Source organism: Ictidomys tridecemlineatus, chromosome 10 (genome assembly GCF_052094955.1).
Source record: "Ictidomys tridecemlineatus isolate mIctTri1 chromosome 10, mIctTri1.hap1, whole genome shotgun sequence".
Lineage (NCBI taxonomy): Eukaryota > Metazoa > Chordata > Mammalia > Rodentia > Sciuridae > Ictidomys > Ictidomys tridecemlineatus.
This window is the reverse complement of record NC_135486.1, coordinates 16,369,533-16,387,148: the sequence shown is the minus strand read 5'-3', so window position 1 is coordinate 16,387,148 and position 17,616 is coordinate 16,369,533. Positions and strand designations below refer to the sequence as shown.

The 17,616-nt window shown below is 40.9% G+C and overlaps 1 protein-coding gene and 1 pseudogene across 1 annotated transcript in view; both read left to right on the top strand.

Annotated features, from left to right (window-relative positions):
* The window catches only part of Niban1 (niban apoptosis regulator 1), a 140,306-nt gene that overhangs the window by 83,580 nt on the left and 39,110 nt on the right, over nucleotides 1-17,616 (top strand). The window lies entirely within an intron of this gene.
* Nucleotides 4,669-5,585, top strand: LOC101959115 (large ribosomal subunit protein eL33 pseudogene; annotated as a pseudogene).

Here is a 17,616-nt window from a genome sequence, read left to right as displayed (position 1 = left end):
AGCATTTATATGGTAAAATGAAACCATTTATATTATTTTAGTTAGGGTACCACAACTGGGCTTTTTATAGCATTTCCTTTCTGAAAGTAATCTTAAACTTCATAGTAAATACAATGGAGATACATTCTCTTTACCGAGTTTGGCCTTTCTAATATGACCCTTTTTCTTGCCTTCTTATTATTTAATTCTATGTAATAGAAATTCTCTGTACTGGGAAAAACCACTTTATGAATTTATCTAATCCTCACAGCAATCCTGTGAGACAGGCAGTGTAATTTGCCTCATCCCTGTTTTTAAGATGAGGATCCTGAAGTTGCAGCTGAGGTTTTAATCCCAGGCAGTCAAACTCCAAAACCTGTGCTCCAACCCACTGTACCATGTGACTTCCAATCAGCAAGTACTTAGTAAGCACCTACTGTATGCCCAGGATGTGACTAGCTGCTACCAAAAAAAGAAAGAAAGAAAGAAAGAAAAATAAATAAGAAAGGAAGGAAGAAAGAAAAGAAAGAAAGAAAGAAAGAAAGAAAGAAAGAAAGAAAGAAAGAAAGAAAGAAAGAAAGAAAGAAAGAGTGTGAATCCAAATTCTTATTCAGGACCACATGATTTGAGGTTGGTCACTTCTTACTAAACTTGACATATTAGTTTCTTAATATTTGTTTAAGAGGGAAGTGAGTTACTGTACATCTGTTGAAATTTAGATGGCAACTGAGATGCAGAAGTTGTCTTTTCTTTGCTCTGAAACATGAAGTTGTGCCTTAACCCAAGTGGGTGTTCCTGTGATAAATTGTGACTGTAAAAAATAATGTTTTCCAACACTAGAACTTTCTTGGCTTATACAAATTTACAGCTGAGACTAATTTTGTAGGGTGTTACAGGGGTGGGGTTGAAAAATGGATGGTGCTTATGTATTACTAGTTCGCTGTGTTTTCTATAATTAACCTCATTTTACTTTTCCTTTCAGCATTTTCTTATGTTAACTAGATTCCCATGTTGGCTCTTGCTGGGGGGATGTCCCAACTTGACCTGATTTTTTTTTAAGAGTTTTCTTTTGAGAACCACAAGTCGTGCTTCAGATCCCCAGCCGATGGCTGTTAAGGAGACATTCCTTTTTTGTGGGGCTTGGAAAGGAATGGAAAAGAGGAGGAAGCTGGGGAGAGGCAACGGTATCATAATACCTACTTTCACATTGTACCACACTAAGCCACTGACGAGCAAGTTCCTTTTGTGGAGATCAGGCATGGTCTCGGCCAGTACCAGCTCAGAAGGAAACTGAGACTTCTTACTTTATTTGTACTTCTCTTTCCTCCCCTGCTTCTATAGAAACTAGAGGACAGCCCTGACTTCCCGGTCGCCTAGATTGGTGATTACCATTTTTCTGCTAGTTTGTGCATGTATGTCAGGTACAAATGACACTTTAAGTCTCAGGATAGACCAAAGTGGGAACAAAGGAACCCGTCTCAAGGGTCTGATGTGTGCAGAACATTGTCTTAGCTGCAGGTCATGAACAAGACTCCATTTGTAAGGCTAGCCCATTTTACTGATGGTGGAGTGTTTGAGGAATTATTTTCTCCTGATATTTGGAAAGGTAGAATAAAAAAATGTAAAGTAGACCAGGAACATCATTTCAGCTCATTCTTATCTCCTTTCGTGTCAACTCTTGGCCAAACCCAGTGGTTCTGTTCCAGAGAACATGGTGATTTAGGCCAGATGGGCTTTAGAACACATTTGAACCATTTTGCTTTGCTTAGATCCCTGGTGAGGAAAGTTGAAGGTACCCTTCTGGTTTTCTTTTCCAAGTTGTGAGAATGTGTCTGTGTGTTGCAGAGAGATGCTGGGGATCGAACCCAGAGCCTCACACATGCTAGGCAATCACTCTACCACTGAGATAAACCCTTAGCCCACTTTTCCGAGTTTTAAGATATCAGCTTAGATATTTTCAAGTTGAGAATCAAAAACCTTTCCAGAAAGTCATAGACTCCTTTTGGCAACAGTAATGAGTCATCTTTGCTGAGAACAGATAGCTTGCACTTGCAGTTATTGTCTGCAGAAGTTTAACACATACAAAGTTGTATTTCCTGGCACTTGTGTGCCCTAGTCACAGGCCACAGAATTTTGCAACAAGGCTGTTCATTAAGATCATTCAATATTATATACCTTGGGTAAGTGTGGCGTGTGTATTGTGTGTGATGGGGCTGCACCTTCCTGGCTGGCACTGCATTTGTATAGATACCACACTTTGTAACTTTTGTGAGATTCAGGTCATCATATTTAATGTCCATTTTCAAAATGAAACAGTTTGCTCACTTGCACATTAATAAATGGATACTAGAAGGGAAAAGAAATATTGGATTCTGTTTGGGTAGAAGAGGTACAGAATTTCCATGATTTCTTCTACAGATACCTTGCAAGCTAAAAGCCACCTGGGATTGCCTGGTGAGGTTCTCAATATCACTAGTTTTTAAGATAGGTTGATTGACATTTATAGTGGGATTGGTTGTGATGAAGTACAGGGAAATTCCCAGCATAGATTCCCATTGGCCAGAGAAGGGAGTCTAAATTTTTTTCATCTCTTGAAAAATTCCTCTTCTGATTTCTGGTTTCACATTGATTGTTTTAAATGAGCACATTTAAAGTGCTGCTCAGAGGGTACCATTTATCCTTTCATCAGATCAAGAATCTAAGTAGTTTATGATCTAATTAAAATGGTGCTGGAAATATGAATATCATTACTGAAGAGAAGGGAGTAGATTTGAAATTGTAAAATATTAGGGAGCCGTAATGGAGTTGAATGGATCGTTACACCTTTTAATCTTAAAATTATATTTTTTTTGTCTTGTGAATTTTCCTCCAAAGAACACCTTTTAGTATTATAATACTATTTCACTGTCCTTTGCTTCTTTCTGCTCTCAGAACGAAATCTTGGGCCTTTAACTCACTGGAGAGCTCTAGTTTTTCTGAAGGCCTTAGATTATGTGTCATTTCCTCTAGAAAGCCTTCTTGCTCTATCGGAGGTGGATGTCCGTCCATCTGTCCTTCTCTCCTCTCCATTCTCGCTCTCATCACCGGGCACATTGTACCATCGCTGAGTGTTTATTCATTTGACTCCTAAAACAAGAGGCTCCTGGAGGTTGCCTCTGCCCCATGGAACATCTTGCATCTCAGCCCCCAGCCCTGACCTGGGCCACAGTGAGCACATGCTCCTTTTCTTTTTCTAACTGAAAGAGCAAACATTTGAGGAAGTGTCTGGAAACCGTAAGAATGTTAAGGAAGGCCAATTTGTTTGGGAGCATGGTTTATTCTTCTTCTGTTATCAAAGAAGACACTGTTTTTGGAAGACTCAGCACTATTCCTTGACGCCTCATGCAGTTACTTGCGTTTTTCCATTTTCCTGAGGCAAGTCAGTTTTGCAACCTTGCCTCATGCTCCTCATTCCTTCCTGTCGCTCCTGTTTAGTCTTCCTTCCTTATATAAAGCAGTGTTTGGCGCTTATTACATATGTAATTCATGAAAACCCATCTTAATAGTCAGATTTCTAAGACCAGACTGGCAAAGTGAGATGTCTCACATTATGCCATGCTTTAAATTATTGTTTTCCTGGCTGTGCCCCATGGAACATTCCTTTCTTTTGTTTAAAAAATTCTTTATTATCATCTACACATATGTTTTCATTTAACACATAATTCTTTACAGTCACATTGGTGATTTAACTTTACCATTGCTTTAGAATAAGTGGCAAAAACAACACCACCAACAAGCCCAAGCCCGTGCAGACACTACCCCTCCTCACACTGACGTGATTTCTGAACCCCAATCCCCTCCATGCGCTTTCCTGGAGCAATGGCAGAGAAGATCACAGCTTCCCTTAACTCATATTTGTTCACAGAATTCAATCATACCTATATAAAATGTTTATTGATTACTGTACAGTTCCTAAAGGAAGAAAATAGAAATAAAATGGTTTGTAACTTCTAACTTGTCAGAAATTCAGTTGCCAATAATAATGACAAAACACTCACTTTGCTGATATTTACTGAGCACTTACTGTGTTCCGACCACTGTTAGGGAGGAGAGCAATCATTTTGGTTAGAGATTGTTATTGTTCCGGAGAAACAGGCTTAGAGAGGAAAGTCACTTGCCTAGTGGCAGGCAGTTATCAAGTGGTGGACTTAGAATGTTTGCCTCTCAGCTTCTAACAGCGTGTGTCAAAGATCCCAGCAAGCACTTTCCCTGCCACGTTTTGAGAGGGATTTTAGAAAGTGGTAATACTAGAAACCTATTGCTGAACACTGGGTTAAACCAGGTACTATACTAACATGCTCTCTCAGTCTGTTTGGTAATACCAAGAGGAAACAATTGTGTCTTCATTTTGTAGGTAAAACGGAGGCACACGGAGATGAAGAAATTCAAAATCACAAAGATAGCTAAGCCCAATTCACGATTATACCTCTGCTCTTGCTGTTGTATTCTAGAATGTGTTCAGACTATGCGGGGTCTGGAAACCAGGTTATATCCCTGAGAAAACTGGGAATGTGTTATGATTTGGCTGGAAGACGTCTCTCAAAAACTCCTGTGTTAGCCCAGGAAGAGTCAGAGGTGAAATGATTAGATTATGAGAGCTGTAACCTCATCAGCCTACCCTAGTGGGAATGGACTAACTGGGTGGTGACCATGGGCAGTGGGGCATGGCTGAAGGAGGTGAGTCACTGGGGGATGCATCTTCCTGGTGGCCCCTTCCCCAATCTCTGCTTCTTTTTTAAATTTTTTATTTATTTGTTTTTAGTCATACTTGACAGTAGAATGTAACTTGACATATAATACATACATGGAATGTACATACATCAATCATATTGTCCATCACTGCTTCTTGGCTGCCGTAAGGTGAGCAGCCCTCCTCCACCGCACCCTTCCGCCATGATGTTCTGCCTCACCTTGGGCCTAAAGCCATGGAGTCCCCCCACCACATACGAAATCTCTGAAACCATGAGTCAAAATAAACTTTTCCTCCTCTGAGTTATTCTTCTCAGGTATTTTGGTCCCTCCCAGGAATTTGTTAACTAATACAGTATGTTCTGCTGGTCAATGATTGAGGCGAGGAAAAAGTCTTCAAATATCTTCTGTCAATTAGAAGAAGGATCAGACATTTTCTTTTGCTCCCAAAGGTGCGAGTGTCTCCCGTAGGCCTTTCTCTTTCTGCCCTCTTGGAGCCTGAGGAGACCTGTTGTAAACAGGACCTTCTAAAAGGCAGATGTGTCTGGCAGGCTATGTGCAAGGCCATTTTATTCTGGCTGTAAGTGGAGTCTCCAGAGCCAAACGGAGCACACAACACTTCTTAAAATTGAAGGCATTTATTCCAGAGACAAAACTGAATTCTACCTGGGCAAGAGCTGGGCTCATGTGTACAAAGCAAAAGATATTACCCTGACTCCTCGTGGCCAACCAGACAAAACCAAAGTAATCTTGGGAAAGGTAACTCCTCGTGTCCGTGGAAACAGCATCAGGGCTCCGGCCAAATTCCAAAGCAATCTTCCTGCTAAAGCTGTTGAGGACACAGAATCCGTGTGATGCTGTCCCTCTCAAGGATTTAGACTAATGAAAATAAGTAAAAATGGATTTGTGTTTGGTAAAAAAGAAGTGTCTCTTACAAATGTAGGCAATCAAATTCCTGAAATTGCCATTGCAGTTGCTTGCTTCTAGGAATTTTTATTTAATTAAAAGTGGAAACTAAATGTATAATTCCAAGTTAGGACAAATCAAATCTGAATTCAGTTAAAGCCCCCAAACGGCACCTGTTAACACGCGCCATCTATTGTATTACAAGGAGCGACACCTTCAGAGTATCAGAGGAGAGACCCTCAGGTCAGTTTAGAATCCGCCAGAATGAAAATAAAAGCCATCTTTTAATTCTTGTCCATCTAGGAAGAGGATGTCAGCTGTGCTGAAGGAAGATGAGGCCTCTCAAGGTATGGGAGGACTTAGTGTTCCACAAGGCTGAGAACCCTGGGCAAGTCACCTAGTGATCCTGCCACAGCATGGGGGGAGGAGGTGAGGGAGAGTGGACTTGGGAAGTCCTTGGCACTCATGGAGGAGGAATGGAACCTTAACTAACAAGACCTGGTGAGCGGTGGAGCACCCAGGGGAAGGGGACCCGTGGAGAATCGCGAGACCCGCTGTTAGCCAGTGGCTTCTGGTCATGGTACAGCAGCTGCTGTGAACCAGGTGGGGGAACCTTTGAAGACAAAGCAGGGAAGGTCTGCAGGTGCCAGGGAAAGTCGGCAGGTGATTTCATAATATTTACTTTCACATGGTCTCATGTTGACCTCTGGCAAGAAAAAGACCAGGTGGATCTTCTCATTCTTTCCTTTCCTTGGAGAATAACTGTGGGTGCTCTTGCACCTGTGAAGAAAAGGCTAAAGAATGATTTCTTTCCCACATCGAAAAGGCACTTGGTTTCTAATGGTCTGTAAGACTGCGTACTCCCAGAGGTGCTGGGAGAGGTGGCTTTTTGACTAATTCCACTTTGGAAGACAGACCAGGTTAAGTCTGAGTAACTAACTGACTCTTCCATCCCCCACCCCCATCTCTCCCTCTCTTCCTTCCTCATTTCCTTCAGTCAGCAAATACTTGCTGAGCACCTTTTGTATCCCAAGCATTTGCTGGGTGCTCGGAATCCAGTGCTGCACATAGGATCCCTGTCTTCTTGGAGGTTACAAACTCATACTAATTTTTTAAAAATTCAATTACAAATTGAGACGTGTGTAGAAGGTGCACCAAGAAGTTATAACAGAGAGGTTGGTTTAGATGGGTTCAAGGGAAGGATTCTGTGAAGGAGTAACACAGCAAATTAGTCTGAGGATCATGTGGTCTAGGGTGAGAATTGGCAAATGGGTCTAAAGGCCAAATCTGACTGTCGCCTATTTCTGTGTGAAACAATGCCACATCATTTGCCTGGGTATTCTTGGGCTGCTTTTGCCAATCAAGGGCACATCTGAGTAGCTGTGACAGAGGCTGTGTGGCCTGCAGTGTCTAATATACCTACTGTCTTGCTTCTCACAGAAAAAATAGAATATGTGAAAATAAAACCCAGGCATCTTTTTAACAGAGAAGGCTAGAGACTTTGCATAACAGATCTTTGTGAGAACAAAGTACTTGGATGTGATAGTAATATGTCTCTTCATGAAGGAGATGTTCAGCCCACAGGAAGCTTTTCTCAGAACTTGAGATTGCATATTAAAATGGATTTTCTCTTTGTGGGGTAGGGGGTATAGTATACCACTATACTATAGCTTCATATAGAGAATCAAGACTGTTTTTTGGTTCTGGGAAATAAACCCAGATGTGCTCTACCACTGAGCACATCCCCAGCTCTTTTGGAGACAGGTCTTACTAAGTTGCTGGAGCTGATCCTGAATTTATGATCCTCTTGTCTCAGCCTCCTGATCACCTGGATTACGGGTGTGCATTGCTATGCTCAGCTGGAATCAGACTATGTTGGGTTCAGATCATGACTTTATCACTTAGGAGCTGTGTTACTTGTTCTTATTACTCCTCAGATCCTGTCGGTAGGACAGAGACACTCATACTGCCTCCCCCATACAGCTGTGGTGAAATGACATGAGATTAACCTAAGCAACGTATTAGGCACAGTGACTGATATACAGTCAACACTTCATATATAATCAACCTTATTATCAAGATACAAAACTATTTTCATCAACTAACCCATTGGTTTTTGTAATGTCGTCCCATAAACCATGTTTATTGTTTTGGTTTCACTTTCAATCCTAATCTAACAATTTTTTTTTTCAAAGTCTCAGGATAAACCAAAGTGGTGACCTGTCGCTATTTTACAATCTTTTGACGATGATTTTGTAATACTTGGAACGTTTTAGCATGTATACAAAACCAATCTGTTTCCCTCTGGAAGTTTGGGGAGTTTGCCTCCTGGGTCTCCCCCTCCCTCCGTGCTGTACTCTGGGGGAGCTCTTCCTACTGAACTCCCATCCTTATTCCCGACGGCTTGTGGTTTCGCATCCTTAATGCCACGGAGGCTTGCCTTCCTCCTCATGGCCCCTCTGCCTACAGCCCTGACCTGTATTCCTCCTCCTCAATGCCAACCCCTCCTGGACCACAGCTCTCGGGTTCACGGCAGGGTCTACTCTTCCATCTTTTCTGATTTTCTCTTCCTTTGCTATCTACAGTCTTTGCATTGACCTGACAGCTTCCCCCATTCCCGTCCCTTCATCCATTTTTCCATGAGGTTTGTGCCCAGGCTTCAGATTCCTCTCTGCTGACCTGCAGAAGTGCGGGGGTGAGGAGGGATTGATTCTAAAGCCCCAGGCAACAGGGCGAGGGTGGAACCGGCTGCCTCGCTCGCCCTCCTTGGCCGTCCCCTTCCCCTTGGCTGTCCAGGCCTTCCCTTAAAATGCCTGTTTGGTGACCAGCTGTCACTGAGCAGAGTTGGATGGGCATTGCGGAGCACACCAGCAAAGCACGGGCGTGCAAGTTTGCACACACAACACACAGTGGCTCCTTGTCGTGGTGAAAATCGACACCAGCCAGGTCAGGAAAACAAAAATCACAACAGTTAAAACAGAAATCAGGTGTGGTGTGTTCTCAGCTTCTGCTTTTAGATTCCTTTGGGGCTTTCCATAGACTGTATGGTTTGGGGGAAAATATGCCAAACTGATGTCCTCAATCTGGCGGCACAGGAAGCTGAGACATCCAATGATCATGCCACAGCTGGAAAGTGCCTTAGAGATCATGTACTTTGTTACCATCATTTGATAGCAGATCCATGGAGGGAGAGAGGTGCTGACAGATGTAAGCCGGCTGGGGACATGCTTGTAGGCAGCAAAGTTTCAATGAACCAAATGATTTTTTGAGTTTAATATTGTTCCCCCATTTAAAAAATTTTTCTTTTAAATATATATTTTTATAGCCGGGTTTGGGGGTGCACACCTGTAATCCCAGCAGTTTGGGAGGCCAAGGCAGGAGGATCGCCAGCTCAAAGACAGCCTCAGCAATTTATTGAGGCACTTAGCAACTCAATGAGACCCTGTCTCTAAATAAAATATAAAAAAGGGCTGGGGATGTGGCTCAGTAGCTAAGCACCCCTGGGTTCAATCCTCAGTACCAAAAAAAAAAAAAAAATATATATATATATATATGTATATGTACATATATATATACACATATATGTGTATTTATATAACATATATTGTATAAAACATATTTTAAAATATACATATATTTAAATACATTTAAATACATAAACTCATGTATATACAAACATGTAATTTTATGTACATGTGTGACTTGGATCTCCTCCATTCCCTGAATCCTTCCACAAACAGTATTAAAAACCCTGTATGAATCTTCCCATGTCTTTTATCAGATACATAAATACATGGTAAGGTTTCTTGGTCACTGTTTATGAACAAGAGGACCATGTGATACACATTCTTCTGTATTTTGTTTTCCTCACTCATGACCTCATGGAAATTCCTCAGAGTGCACTAGTTTGTTTAGAGCAGACACAGCCCAAGGACTGCACTCTGCATTGATCAGTTCTCCTGGTGTCGGCCTTCGCTTTCTTTCCCAGTTTGTCTCTGTGCTCCCTGATTAAATATGTCCTCGAGTTCTTATTTCTGGGAGGCAGGTCCAGGAAGAGGGGTTGCTGGATAAATGCATTTATAATTTAATAGATGTTGCCAGATGAATTTCCAGGTGGACTGTCAAGTTTCACATTTCCAGAGTGGGTGAGTGTAGGAGAGCACCCCTTATCTGTGTTCCTCCGGGCAATAGGTCTTTTGGCTCTTTATTTGTTCTGACAAGATGACAAGGTGGCCTTTCCCTGACTGCCAGTCTGAGCAGGTTATCCGATATTTATCAGCATTTGGATTTACTTTTTTCAGAATTGTCCATCAGTGTTCTTGACCCATTTTTATTTGTTCATGCTTTTCTTGTTCTTTTTTCAGTAAAAGCTCTGTGAAAACTTATATATTGCCCTTTACAATATCTATATATCTATGTCTTTTATATATTTAGAGGCATTCTTTTGTGTGTTTGGTGGGGATTGAACCTGCAGCCTCATGCATGCTAGACAAACATTCTACCAAATTTTACCACATTCCTGGACCAATTAAAAACTTTTAAAATAAAATCATCTCTTATCTGTTACCAGTACTGTTTGTTATTATTAGCCTTTAATTCTGATATATTTTGCCATGCAAGGATGTTTGATTTTTATACAGCCAAATATATCCATCTTTTCTCTATGGTTTTTGGATTTCCTGCCTTTGGTAAGAAGATTTCCCATAATCTTAGAATATATATATATATATATATATATATATATATATATATATAAAATTTCCTGATTTTTTGAAAGTTTTCATGTTGTTATTCTTTTAATATTGAAGTCTGTAGTCTGTGTGGAAATCATGTTCATTTATATTGTATGTCAGCGGCCTAACATTTTCGCTTGATGGGTAACCAGTTGTGCCGGCACTGTTTATGAAATAATCTAACTTTCCCACTGAATATAAAAATTACGTATATGAGTGTGTGTGTATATATATATATATTTGAGTTTAACTAGGTATTTTCTTTTCTTTTCCATTGGTCTATTTGTTTATTCCCGTGTGGATGAAATTTTGATTTATAGTAAATTACAGATTTTTGTTGTATATTTGTATATCTGATCAGAAAAATTTTCCCTTACAATTCATTTATTTTAGACATGACATTCATATTCATATTACGTCTTGACTTTTTTTAGAAATAGATTCTTGTAGAGCTTCCATTTATTGTAATTAATTAGCCCCTAATGCCTGCTGGGATTCTAATTACAACCACATTAATTTAAAGGTTATTTTAGAAAATATCATGGAACTATTACATGTCATATTCCATGGGCAGTCTTTTTTAAAATATTTATTTATTTCTTAGTTGTAGTTGGGAACACCTTTGTTTTATTTATTTATTTATTTTTTTATATGGTGCTGAGGATCGAACCCAGGGCCTTGCACACGTTAAGCGAGCACTCTACCCACCCTTGAGCCCCAGCCTCAGCCCTCCACAGGCGATCTTAAGAATTCATTTTAGAGACCAGTCTCATGCTCTCAGGGATAGGCTCATCATTGTCACATGTGCTCGCTCTCTGAGTAAAGGACACCAAGGAAAGTACTGTTAGCTGCAGAGAGCCCAGGGCCAGGCTCGGCTGAGTCCTCCCTTTACTCATGATCTGTCACCTTAAACAAGGTGCTGCTTGTGAAAATGTCCTCAACTGTAACCCAAGAAATAAAGGTCACACACAGTGGAGCCTGCCAACCTCAGGAACCTAATGTTCTCATGTGTGACACATGGACGGGTGGAGACGGTGTCTTCCAAACGATGCACACGTGTTGGATTTTAACCTGGAGACCCACACTATTTACACATTAGCACTTACTATCACCAGTACTGATTATAGGTCTGCAGTGATTGATCCGCCATTACACTTATTTGTCATGTAAGTGCTGCCTGTTGTAGGGAAGTGACCGGACAGAAGTCCATTCTAGCTCTATGATTCCGTGTGTCTTCCTTAGTCACAGAAATACCACTAGAAGCTGGGAATACCCAAGAGGCACTTACTTATAACAAACTCACTACCATAGGAAACACATGCGTGCATACACACTCACACTGATTCATCCGAAAGCTCTGACACAAGAATTGACGATTTTTTTTTTGTCTTAATTTCCTCTTTCTATGTTTTACCATAAGGGAATCAGATCATTGCACCAATTCTTTCAAATAAGTCCATGGAATGAGTTCAAGTCCATAGCCACTACTGGGATTGTCCACAAGTACTGGGGCACCTAAATTCATGAAATATTTTCTCTGTTTTTGTTTTTGTTTTTTTCTTTTTGGGAGAGGGTATGAGCTGAGTGAACAGCTTCTTGCTAAAAATATACCAGGTTGTTGTAAGGCTGTATCCTGTTTGGAAATGATCTCATCTAATGTGTCTGTTGGCGGTTGGCAGTTTTCGACCACACTGAGCAGAAATATTATGCGATGGCATTGTTGTTAGAGAGTCTCAAAGCTAGCACTGCAGGGATTCCTCACTGCCCATAAGGTAGAGTTTGTGAGTAAGATCTAATTGTCAAGGGGCTTAAACTTGAACTAGTGTTAATCTGTTCGGGGACTTGTTGCAAGCCACTTGATTTCTTATTTTTGTGTATTACTCTAACCCTGAGATCATTCTAGGAGATGAACTGTGCCATGTGTATAATGATGAATTAGAGAAGAAGTCAGATCTTTCCCTTCATTGTTCATTTAGAACAGATCCTCTTGGTAATCATGCTGTTGGAACCTGGCCAGGTGAACAGGGACATGCTCTCTTTCATTGCCTTCCTCCTTTCCCCTCAGATGAACAACTACCTCTTAAACCGTGAGCTGTGTTGTTCAATCAGGCAGCCACTGGACATGTGCAGAGTCCAAACCAAAATATAAGTATAAAAGGCACATCAGGTTCTGCAGACTTATTACTAAAAAGGATGTAAAATATTTCATTAATAATTTTTAGAGTGATCAGTTGCATATTTTTTTCATATTTGGGGTTAAAATATTAAAATCAATTTTACCTATTTTTATTTTTTGATGTGGCTACTGTTAAAATTTAAAATTGCACACATGGCTTTCATTGTATTTCTACTGAATGGCATAAACTAGAGTCTCTTTGCCCTTCCATTTCCCCTGCTACTACTCCAAGGAAGGTCTTTACATATAGATGATGATGATGATGGTGATAATAATGAGTACTGGGGGTTGAACCCAGGGGCACTTTACCACTGAGCCATATCCCAATCCTTCTTATTTTTTAGATTTTGAGACAGGACCTTGCTAAGTTGCTGAGGCTGGCCTCAAACTTGAGATCCTCCTGCCTTAGTCTCCCAAGTCAATGGAATTACAGATGTGAGCCACTGTGCATGGCTTAAAACTAAGATTATTTCATGCAGCTGAGAGAATGAAGTGTGTGCAAAGGTACTTGTGTGCATGTGTGTGTCAGGGTCGGAATGGGAGAAGGTCCCATGGGAAACCTAAGGAGCAAAAGAAGAGAAGCAAGCTGTTTGGGCCAGTTGAGCTGGGCCGCCACCACCCTTTGCTTCAAGTAAGAAAGAAAATAATAGCCCGCACAAATCAGGGCCTGAGAGGGCAGATTTGCTTAAAATGGGATTAATCACTGGAACATCGGGCTCAGCTGAATTCCAAAGTAAGTGCACATAACGCTTCCATAACTTCAGCACAGAAGCAAACAGAAAGTCTTAAGATTCCTCAGTTAACAAGAACAATCCCAAACTGACCAGTATCCCGACTGATAGTCCTGATTTGGTCAAAGGGTATGTGATTATATTTGTTCTGCAGCCCTTTACGAGAGAGAAAGTTCTGGTGGAGATAGGATTTCTTAAATGGGCTTAGAGTTTTTATGCAAAAAAACAAACTAAGATGGTACTTTTTTCTGATAAAGTGAATGATTTTATCAATCACGATGCTTTTGTTAAATGTTAAAAAGAATATTAGACAGAGTCTAGTTTTTCAAAGGAAAAGTGGAGGGCTCATGTAACCATCTTAGTTAATGATTTCATGTTTTGTTGGTCAGTTTTACTACAATCTTGTCATAGGTCATGAAATGGCAATCTTGAATATTTGCACTATTTTATTAGCTTAGTTACTTAGCCCATATGGTAAGCCCAGGGTCGTAACCAAGATGTGAACTGTTACTCAGGGAATTGGGAGGGCAAAGAGACTCTGGAACAAACCCTGCCCAGAAGAAAATAATGAAAGGCACATATGTCATTGAACATTTTCTAATAGTTACGTGGATCACTTTATGCAGCTTAGAGAAAGGTAAGTATTTGGGGAGAGAAAGAGAGAGAAGGTTTGACGGGAAGAAAAGGTCACTGTGGCCTTGAAGCTGGAACTTTCTGGCCCAGAGTTGGAATAGTGTCATGGAAAGCACTATCTGAATGTTAATAAAACAAGTGGTACTTTAAGATGGTCACAGAATTAACTATTTCATAGCCAAAAAAAAAGGAGAACCACAGTTAGCACGTCTTCTGAAGTGAGGAAATTAGGCACAGAGAAAGAGAGTAACTCGCCTCGAGTGTCACAGCAAAAGTGTCAGGAGTAGAAACAGCACCCAGTTCACCCCGTTTTGATTTTCACTGGACCCTGAGCTGTAACCTACAGGGACAGCCCCTGTCCTCGAGGACATGACTGTGTGATGGGACACAGTTCATGCAGCTGTGTCACGGGTGACCTCTCCACTTTCCAATGCATGTGCATGTGTGCTGTCCGGGATCTGGCTGTCAGGTGGGGAGCAGGAGGTAGTAGTCCCACACACTTGCAAAGACCTCTGGGACAGGCCCCAAACTGCTCCAGGACGGGAGGGTTTTTTTTACCCTCTATTTATAAAAAGCAAGACACAGGAAGGAGGCAGTGGAGTCCTCTTTTGAGTAAACCACCCTGAACAGTCTCTGTCGGGAGGAGAGGTAAAGACTGGGCTCTTCGGTTGAAATCCCACGGAAACCCCCGGGGCTGGGCTCAAGCTCCAGAGAGACGCACATGCACCTTGCGTGTTGGGACTGTGGAGCCCGCTGTGGTCTGGCAGCTGCCCCGGCTTGTGGGAGCTCTCTCAGGTTCTAAGAGGCAAACTGCCGCAGTGTCCTCTTGGTTCTGGAGAGGCAAATATCACCCATGGTCATGAGAGGATAAGTTAAAAAAAATTCATTAAATCAGCATGCATCTTCCAAAGGATAATTAACAGCATAACATTTACAAACGTCAAGCCACAAATACAAAAATCTCCTATAATTCACTTTTCATTTCTTATTCATTCCCTTTCAATCTCTGCTCACACGGGTGTGCATTTCACATTGCTTAATCAGCTCAGATATGTCATTGCATAATGTCATTGCAATTAAAAAAAAATCATCCTGAACTACTTTTCCATGATATTTCTAACTCATCACATGTTATTTTGGTGCCTGCATAATATTCCATTCAGTAATCCTATCTTGTTTTGCTTAAATTTGTTGTTAGCTAAGTTATTAAATGACATCCTCCTTGGCCTTTACTGAAAATGATTTTGAATGCTTAGAGTTTCACAATGAAATCATGTAGTTGATCTTAAGTGCAAAACCACGCGAATTGAATCCCTTAGTGAACAACACATACTGACATACCACACAGGCCTTCAACCATCCCAGCAGCAAAATGCTCTCTGAGTATCTTTTGGTTTTAAGCAATTAGGCAAAATTGTTGTGCATCATGGACTTTGCTCACACAGAAATTAAAACATGCTCCATTGAAGCACTGTTCCTTCTTGTACTGGGTCAGGAATGTAGACCTATTTTTATTAGTACATGACTTCTTAGGCTTCCATTTACAAAAAAAAAAAAAATTATCTGGGCTGAGGTTATGACTCAGTGGCTGAGTGCTCGCCTCACGTCTGTGAGACCCTGGATTCAATCCTCAGCACTACATAGAAATAAATAAAATAAAGGTACTGTGTCCAACGACAACTTTAAAAAAATAAATATTAAAAAAATTATCTGTTTTCTAAGAACCTGATTACTAAATTGTTATTGTCCCTCAAAACCTAAGGAGGGACTGGGAAGTCTGCCAACTTCGTCACCTTCCTAATCAGGACAGGTGATGGTTTTCCAGGAGTCCGTGGCTGCCATTCCTACTTCTTACAAAAAGAATGGAGCACAGTCGATTTAATTTTTTGGTCTTCGGGAAAAAGTCACAAATAAGGAAAGTGAGTTATATTACCCTAGACAATAGACTGCTGGAGTTAAGAAGCTTAAAGTAAGGTTAGCTCCTTTTAAAAGTTGAATCTATATCAGACAAGGAATTTTTTTTTGTTATTTTTATTTGTATTGGTAAACTAATAAAATTAATTTTTTGACCTTGAGCAATGACATGAACTTCTTTGTTTTCAGTTTTCCCCCTTTTTACCTGGAATGATTACCTCTGGTTAACTTGTCTCATGAAAATTGCTGAATGAATCAAATGAGTTAATGTAAACTGTAAAATCTCTTGACAAGTTTGAGTAGGAGATCCCCAGACAGCATCATTAGTGCTGTGCCCTGTAGGTGCCATCTGGTCATGGATATGGAGAAGGGACGCCTGTTGCTGCCAGTGATTTGTTCTCTAGTGTAAAACCTGGCCTCATTTTATCATCTGTCTTTACTTACAAAAGTGTGCTGTCACGGATGTGGGTAAGATGAACTCTGGGCTCTGCGTTCAGAAGGTAGAGTCACCCATAGAACCAGTCAGGAAGAAATTCTCTAACACTTCTGTGTGTCATGACCATACACTGTCCCCTATTCCAGGACTAAAAGAAAACTATCAAAAAATGAAGGACCAGGGCTGGGGCTGGGGCTCAGTGGCAGAGCGCTTGCTTAGCACATGTGAGACACTGGGTTAAATCCTTAGCGCCACATGCAAATAAAAATAAATAAATAAATAAAGACAGACAGACATTCTGTCCATCTGTAACTACAAAATAATAATAATAATAATAATAATAATAATAATAATAATAATAATAAAATTTTTAAACAAAGGAGCAGTCTGTGACCAGAGGAGTATCTTCCTCTTTTGAAAACTCAGGCCTGCTTTAATTGTGCCGGGTTGTGTGGTGTGTCTTGCCTGCAGGGGTAAGCCACACCACTCCCCACAATGTCACTGAAAGATAACCGAGCCTGTGCATTGCCACAGCTACCTTTTAAACTTTACATGGTTGTGGCTTTTCGACTCACATTTTAAACAGGGAATTAGATAGTTTTCATTTGTTTTTCTGAAGTTTTTGAGTGTCATCTTTTTTTCTCTCCTGAATACGTTTCAGTAGCACCTCTTCAGATAGCTACTAGAGGACTGGGAGAGAGTTCTGCACTCACTGTCTTAGAAAACAAATCTGCTCAGATAAAGCCTGGGATATTTGTCCTGGGCAGAGAGGAAATAACTGATGGAGTCGTTATTCCTGTTGGCCTGGTTCTGCCCAGGTAGCGGAGGCACAAAGGACAATAGATTATCAAAGGCTCGTGGAGGACTTCCATGAATCACAGCTTCAGGGCACAGGGTATTTTCCTGGTATTCAGAAAGAAGCAAGTTATGACAATAGCCTTACTTTTTGGGAGAAACTAGAGCATAGGTCATTTTAATTTTTTCAAGCCTTTGGTGGGAAAAAAAAAAACTTAAGGTAAAGGGAACTCAGATCATTTATGCTAGAGAAGAGGCTGTCACATTCTAGATGCAGACCACAGAGCCACTAAGTAAGTATTCAAAAGGAGAAATGAGATCAACCAGGGTTACAGCTGAGGACTGATGTCTGGTGATGAGGGCTTCAAGGGAGGAGGGCGGTTCTCCTCCTCGGGCAGAGCTCTGGTTGTTTGGAATGGTGTGTGGAACTGGTGAAAAAGGTCGACTCTTTACCCACATACTTTTTTAACAAAGCTCATCATAACATTATTTTTAAGCATCGCTTTGAATTAGGTACATTGGTGTAAAGCGGGTGGGCATTGGTAAAAGGGATATTTCCTAACCTATTAATGGGGGAACAAGGTC